We start from the raw sequence: 6,735 nt of genomic DNA, 5'->3' as shown, positions 1-6,735 counted from the left end.
GGTTTAACGACCCTATATAAAGTGTCTCAGGGACTTCACAAAAGGGTCATCTTTGGATACTCACAAGAAACACATAACTTTATACCTATTGAGAACTACGAATGGCTTGATCCCTTCACAGGGTACGTAGGCAATCCATCATGGATGCAGCTATACCTTTTTAAAACCCTAACTCTTTTTCTGTTCTTGAACAAAACCCTAATGTATTTCATAAGAGATTAGAACATCTTTTGTAATCGAGTCTTGGATAGAATACCTAATGAAGAGAAATTACTAGATTTGTTTTCCCTCTCTAAACAAATCTATTGTGTGAATCCTTGGTTCAACACTTATTGGGTTCTAACAAAGTAGTCGAAGTGGCATAAGGAATCCTATGTGGAACTGTTCAACTCTCGGTGCCCGGTTATACCTCACGCAATTACTAAACATCACATGTGGTTTTCTCGAATAGCATCTTATTTGATTTATGGTTGGAATGATTTCATCTTGTTGGAATCCTTGACATAAAATGTCAGTTCATGATGGCTGAACATGTTTATGGACTTTAATTTGCCCGTAGTGGTGCTATATCTATTCGTTATATTTGTTTACATATATTTCCTCATTTAACCCCTTGTCTGTGGATTTGAATTTTAACATTACACCACGTATTAATAATTAAACACTCGCGTCTTTACTTAATATCATGAGTCTGTTTACAAAAGGGGGAACAGAAAGTTTTTTTCTACACAAAAGCCAAAAAACAGAACATTATCCTTTGCCTCGTGGAAGGTGGTCTTCTATACGGCACCGACTGGAATTGGGGTCCCTTGATTGCATTCTCAACGTAGCTTTTAGTTGTCACCCTAATCGCCACATCTAATTGCTAATATGTACATTATACCAAGTGACCCTTCCTTTTACATAATATCCATATGTGATGGACTTCCCCTTACTTATATAACACAACATATAACTCATGAAGAAGACGCGAGCCACAATACCCCCTGCAGATGATATTATAAAAATTGTATGACACAACATATAACTCATGAAGAAGACGCGAGCCACAATACCCCCTGCAGATGATATTATAAAAATTGTATGAACGTTGTTTCTATCTATAGCATGATACGGTATAAAATAACATTGTACCTTTATATGGGCATTTTGCACGTGGCGCGATTATGGTCGGAGCCTGTGCAACGAGAACAACGTGTTACTTGTCGCTGGGGACCCTGAGATGAAGATTGAGCAAGTGTTAGGAATGTAAAACACTAAGGGTGTTACAGTAAATTCCAAATGTATAACGTTTACCGTGAATTCCCCCCTTGAAGTAATTCTTTTCTTTTTCGGCTGTCCCGATGGACGGCGCGTGGCTGGCGGGAAGAGGTGGAGAGAGGCTATTGGTTCAGGTAAAGCGAAAACGTCACCAACCTCGGGTACAGGTTTTATGGTACCTAGGTAAGACATTCTCCAGCTTTCAACAGAATATGCCGGCGCCATCAGTCCTTGTATTGGAACGCCCTCAACCACTGCAGCCGTTATTGCGTGGGGGCAAGGCAAGTGAAGCAAATCAAATGCTCTACAGGAGCATGTGTGTTCCATAAGCTTCACGTGGTAGACACTTGCGCCTTCCTCCCTTATCTCGTAATCGTACCTGTCAAGGCGATGAACCGCAAATCGGACTGATTTTTCAAAGTTTCGATGAACAACTTCTCTCATCTTTGGTGGTAGAGGCGATGCTTCGGTTCTAGCTGCCTCACGCCTCATAGCAAACCAGGAAATTAATGTGGTCCGAATGAACTCTAACAAGGAAATGATTGGTAGTTCACGGGCTTCTTTCAAGACTGCGTTCAAAGACTCCGCCACATTGCTAGTCATGACATTGTATCTTTCCCAAGGAAATAAGCGCGTGTCCAATGGCAAAAACCAACAGATTCCAAGTATCGGGCGCAAGCCGGATCTAGTCATATCACCTCATTAAAATATGTTTGAAATTCACAGATCCGGAAAGCCCTTGCAGCTCTTGGCACGTGGAACAGCAAGTGTTTCTTTTTATATGAGGTTGCTATGTTTCGTTGCAGATGAACAATACATGCCCCGTGCTTAGCCTTTGGATAGACCTGCAAATTAACATGTGTTATACGTGTATAGAAGGGCATATTGGTAGATAGCATGTGTTCTAAAATAAATAAGAGCCAGATGCTGTATATAACATGTAACATTTAAAATTATCAATTTTAAAGATTACCCTTCGAAGACCGGTGTAAATGGAGGAATGTTTGTCTGAGACGAAGGTCAGGTTATCTCCATCCGGTATAGCGGTGCTCAAAACACGGAAAAAACATTCTCATGAGTCATCGTTTTCGCTATCGACCACGCCAAACGCTATGGGAAAAACCTGGAAATTAGCGTCTTGGCCGCTGGCGGTTAGGAGGCATCCACCGTATTTGCCTTTCAGGTGGGCACCGTCAATAACAATGACCCGTTTCATGCAAGAGAAACCTTGAATCGATGCGGCAAATGCTAAGAACATGTACTTAAACCGGTGATTACCCTTTCCATCAACCTCTGTCTTAAGATCAACAATTGAACCTGGATTAGCCTCGCGCAGCACATGTAGGTAGGCTGGCAATAGAGTGAAACTATTCGCAGCTGATCCTTGTGCACTATCCATTGCAATTTCTCTTGATTTCCATGCCTTCCAATAGAAAATTCTAACTGAGTAATCGGTCAATAGGATGCATTGAAGGTCAATAGCCCTTGGCCCCCGACTGTTGCCCGCATACTTAGACTGAAATATGCTGCCTATGACCCGTGTTGTTGCTGCTCTGTGGTAATTACTCTTTTCTTCTACAGTGCAAGTGTGCTCGAGATTAGCACTTCGAATTTGGTAATTGTCAGAATCCTCCAGCTTGACGATGTATACACGCCAAGGGCATGTTTCAGAAATGCAGGTTAAAGTCGTTAGTTTCTTGCAGGAACGATCACGACGGAAATAGAACCGTCTATTAAGTGCGTGAACTGCTAATTTGACATTGCAATCCTGTTTGTTTTTGAATACCCGGCCAACAAACAGTTCATCACCTTCGTAGACCACATCCCGAATTGCTAATTCCATTCCGACGCGGTCTATACAACAATAAAGTTCGTGTATTATTTAAACTGTACACATGTTGTGAACATAGAAAGCATGTATTTGTATGACTAAACAGTAACATTTTGATCAACATAATATCTATAGACCATGATGTCTAATATTAAAGCATGTTACTCTATATTTTGGTTAGGGATATCTCATGCATATCAACGTAAGTTGAAAGCATGTGTTGGTTTGTAAACATATCATTATATTACGTGATATTAAATTAAATTTGTTATTTAAACTAAACAAATGTGATGTGGATATTAAGCTTGTATTCGTATGACTAATCAGGAATTCAGCGAAATTAAAATTGTTATTGCATGGTATTTATACGAATAGCATGTTACTCTATATGACAGTTATTATTAGAACATTTTTTCAATATGTGTTGTTCTTAAAAACAACATGCTATGTCATTGGTACCTTCTTCCCCTTGTTCGTCTAGGGTTGGCGCCGCATCCCTGTTGAAAGATGCGAAGTTAAGGCACATGTCTTCAAGAGCCTCATGCAAAGGTACCGCGAGATCCAAGTGTACACCTAGAGGTTCCACCAAGTTAGTTGCGGAAGGCCCAAAAAAATTGCACTCCTTAATTGTCTCGCCCCCGGGATAGTCGTTTTCGTCGTTGTACGCTTCCCCCTCACTGAGAGAGTCGTAAGATTCAGTGGCTAAATTAATTGACGGTAACCCCAGATTTTTAAGTAAATCTGCCTCAACAACAGTTGAGTATTCTTCCTGCGTAAATAGATGTCTTAGTAGTGTAATGGTATATTCGAGTGGCTGAATTTAATAAACGCAGAATATTTTACCTGATCTCCATCTTCAGTCGCTGTGTCCATACTTTCAGTCGTTAACATCGGAGAAGCTGCCTTAACAGCTGGTCTCACAGGGTGTTGCTGTACGTTGGTAGAAGAGTCTCCAACGTTTTGACCTTCTGTTTCCGTTGAACGCATCCAGCGGAGGACCGCCTCGTCATGCATAAGCCTTTTCCACACAACGGACTCGTAGTTAGGTGATCGTTCAGCGTTAACGTATAAAGGTGATTTACCTTTATCTGCAAATCCGTAACTTGAAGTCTGACTTGTTCCACCATCTTCGGAACCACCATCCACCGTTTGCTTGGAGACAAACAAACTCAAGTCCTCCAACTCAAAACGCATAGCTAGAAACACTCCCATTGTCTCATCTGAAGCTATGGTTACTGGCTTTGTGCGCCCACCAAAGGTAGTTTCCATGTCCATCCAATCAGGTCATTGGTAAGTCAGGTGTAGCGGGCCTTCAACGTATTCCTCTCCGTACGCTTCTCTAACAAGCTGGCGCACAAATGCTAACTTCTCCCCTTCCCGAATGCTCAACCTCCTCACTGCATTATTGTGATTGGATATGAATAACCATGTTCCATCAGCTCCGATTGCCCAGGAACCACTCACCGTCCTGACATAACGATCGTCGGTTATTTCGGTTATAACCACCGTCGGTACCTACATGAGTTGCATTAAATAGAGATAAATCAACCATGAGTTTTTTAAAAATAGCAACAAACCCGACCAAAAGAACAATCATTAATTGCATACCAAAACAGAAATGATCGAGTTCTTCGATGTTGTTGGATACGTAGTGTGTGCTTTATAGGAAGAAGTAGAGGTGTGAGAGATGATATCTTGCCATCTTTCTTCTTTTATAGAAAAGGTTAACTTTGTTTTTTAGGGCTACAGTAAGAAAAGATATTTCTAGTAACAGTTGCTTAACCATTTGCAGCCACGCGAATTTCAAAACGGTATGATTTCCCTCCCAACACCCGAGGGAGGCGTGAAGCGACAATTCACGAATGTCAAATCGAAGTGGTCAGTGTTCTTTATTTGTATTGCATGCTATCGTCAAGATAACCAAGTGATTTACTTAGTCTTTGCTTTACACATTACCGTGAACTGAGGTATAGATTCAGTATATCTTCTGCCCCCACTTGCCTATTCGTAATCTTGACGTCATTGACCAACGTGTCAACTTATCGACCCGCCATTCTGTAGCGTATAGCATAAGCACACAAACCTTGTGTTAAAAAGTGTTACACTAAAGAAAAGGGTTTACACATACAACAGTATATTACGTTGGAAGCTGTATATCTTCTGACGCCGCATTAAATGCGTCTGATACGTATCTCCATCCCTCTTTGCTCGCGCTTTTTATTGTCACATCCGGGAATTTTTCTAATATTTGTCTCCTATGTTTTCTTTCCAAGTTGCTCTGATATGATTACTTTGATTTTAAAAAATCACATGTTGTTTCCGTAGTACTTGTGCTGTTTACCAAATCGTAGTACTTCTGCTGGTCATAGATTCAAGGTAAAAGCCCATTCACCTTGTTGAATAATCAATACAGTACAATACTCAGCCGAAAAAGTTACCAGCCCAATATCGTGGTATATACTCAATTTCCATACTAATTTTTTTGTTTTTTAATGATTATTTTTAATAAAAAAAATTGAAATAAATCCTTTCATACCACATGCTGTTACAGTTGTAAATTGCATGTATTTTATGAAACGTTCAGTACAAACTTAGAAAGTTGTAGTAATGAAAGCTCTAAATTGAGATCTACACTCATAAATAGTTCATGCTTTATTTAGTAGTAACTGCATAAGTAATGCATGCATTTTTTTTTTTGATACGTTGTAATCATTGGCGTACAATCTCTAGCTCCCCTACATCTACAAGTCTGCTGTCGGAAATATGGTTTTACCGCCCATCCGTAGAGGCTATATCGGATATTTCGCATGCTAAAAAAACGTTATATACCCAACTTTTCTGTGAGAAGGTCATTCTCTTAATAAGGATATCAAATTTGGTCATTCATTAAATTAACCCTAATAATACTTCTATGTTCCATGTCATTTAAATGAAGGCTCATTATTTTGGGCTTAAGATGAGTATTGTAGATATGTTTCCATGTCCTCTGCATTATATGGACCTTATGGTGGCCTCGTAAGTACATATGAGTCGTTTCCCACGAGTTGGTGCTTTATAAAATAACCAATATGTTATATTCTTTATGTAAACATATTTTGATGAGTTATGAATCGTAGATTCGTATGCTTTTGTTATCATTTCACCATAATTTTACTGAATATCTTCATCTATCAACTATGACCTATTAGGTAGCATAACACAAGCATATAGGACTTGCGCAATGTTACAAGGTAATTTTATGATAATAGCATAAATATGTCGTGGTCTTTACCTTCTCTGTAATAGTTGGTGGCTAGTGCTGCTCGAAAGTTACTGGTGACATGTTGAGGCTTGTTGAAATCTTTTGATAGGGGTCTGAAGCGTCATGTATTATTGATCTTATTGATTGCTAAACACTAAAGAAGTAGCTGCCTACCTTATTTTGTTTGTTTATTGTTATCAATCTCATCTCATATTTGATTTTATTTGAAAAAAAAAAAATCTTGTTATTTGTATATTGGTTGAAAAAGAAATTCACTTTTAGTTGTATAATAACAAGATTTTTTTTTATGTTTATTTTAACCAATATAGTAGCATTTTTATATTTTAACCGAAAATCTTTATGTTAAAATATATATTGGTTTTTTTTTGGTTAAAATATAACC

General features: G+C 38.9%; 2 pseudogenes across 2 annotated transcripts; both read right to left on the bottom strand.

Annotated features, from left to right (window-relative positions):
- Nucleotides 1-1,164: 1,164 nt before the first annotated feature.
- Nucleotides 1,165-3,114, bottom strand: AT1G35645 (annotated as a pseudogene; the record flags this gene model as incomplete). Its single annotated transcript has 1 exon — nt 1,165-3,114.
- A 407-nt stretch (nt 3,115-3,521) lies between these two features.
- On the bottom strand, nt 3,522-4,360 carry AT1G35640 (annotated as a pseudogene; the record flags this gene model as incomplete). The annotated part of the gene is made up of 2 exons: nt 3,522-3,860; nt 3,935-4,360.
- Between the last annotated feature and the right edge of the window lie 2,375 nt (nt 4,361-6,735).

The sequence above is a fragment of the Arabidopsis thaliana genome, assembly GCF_000001735.4.
Source record: "Arabidopsis thaliana chromosome 1 sequence".
NCBI lineage: Eukaryota > Viridiplantae > Streptophyta > Magnoliopsida > Brassicales > Brassicaceae > Arabidopsis > Arabidopsis thaliana.
Note: the sequence above shows the minus strand (reverse complement) of the source record. Positions and strands in the feature narration are given on the sequence as shown.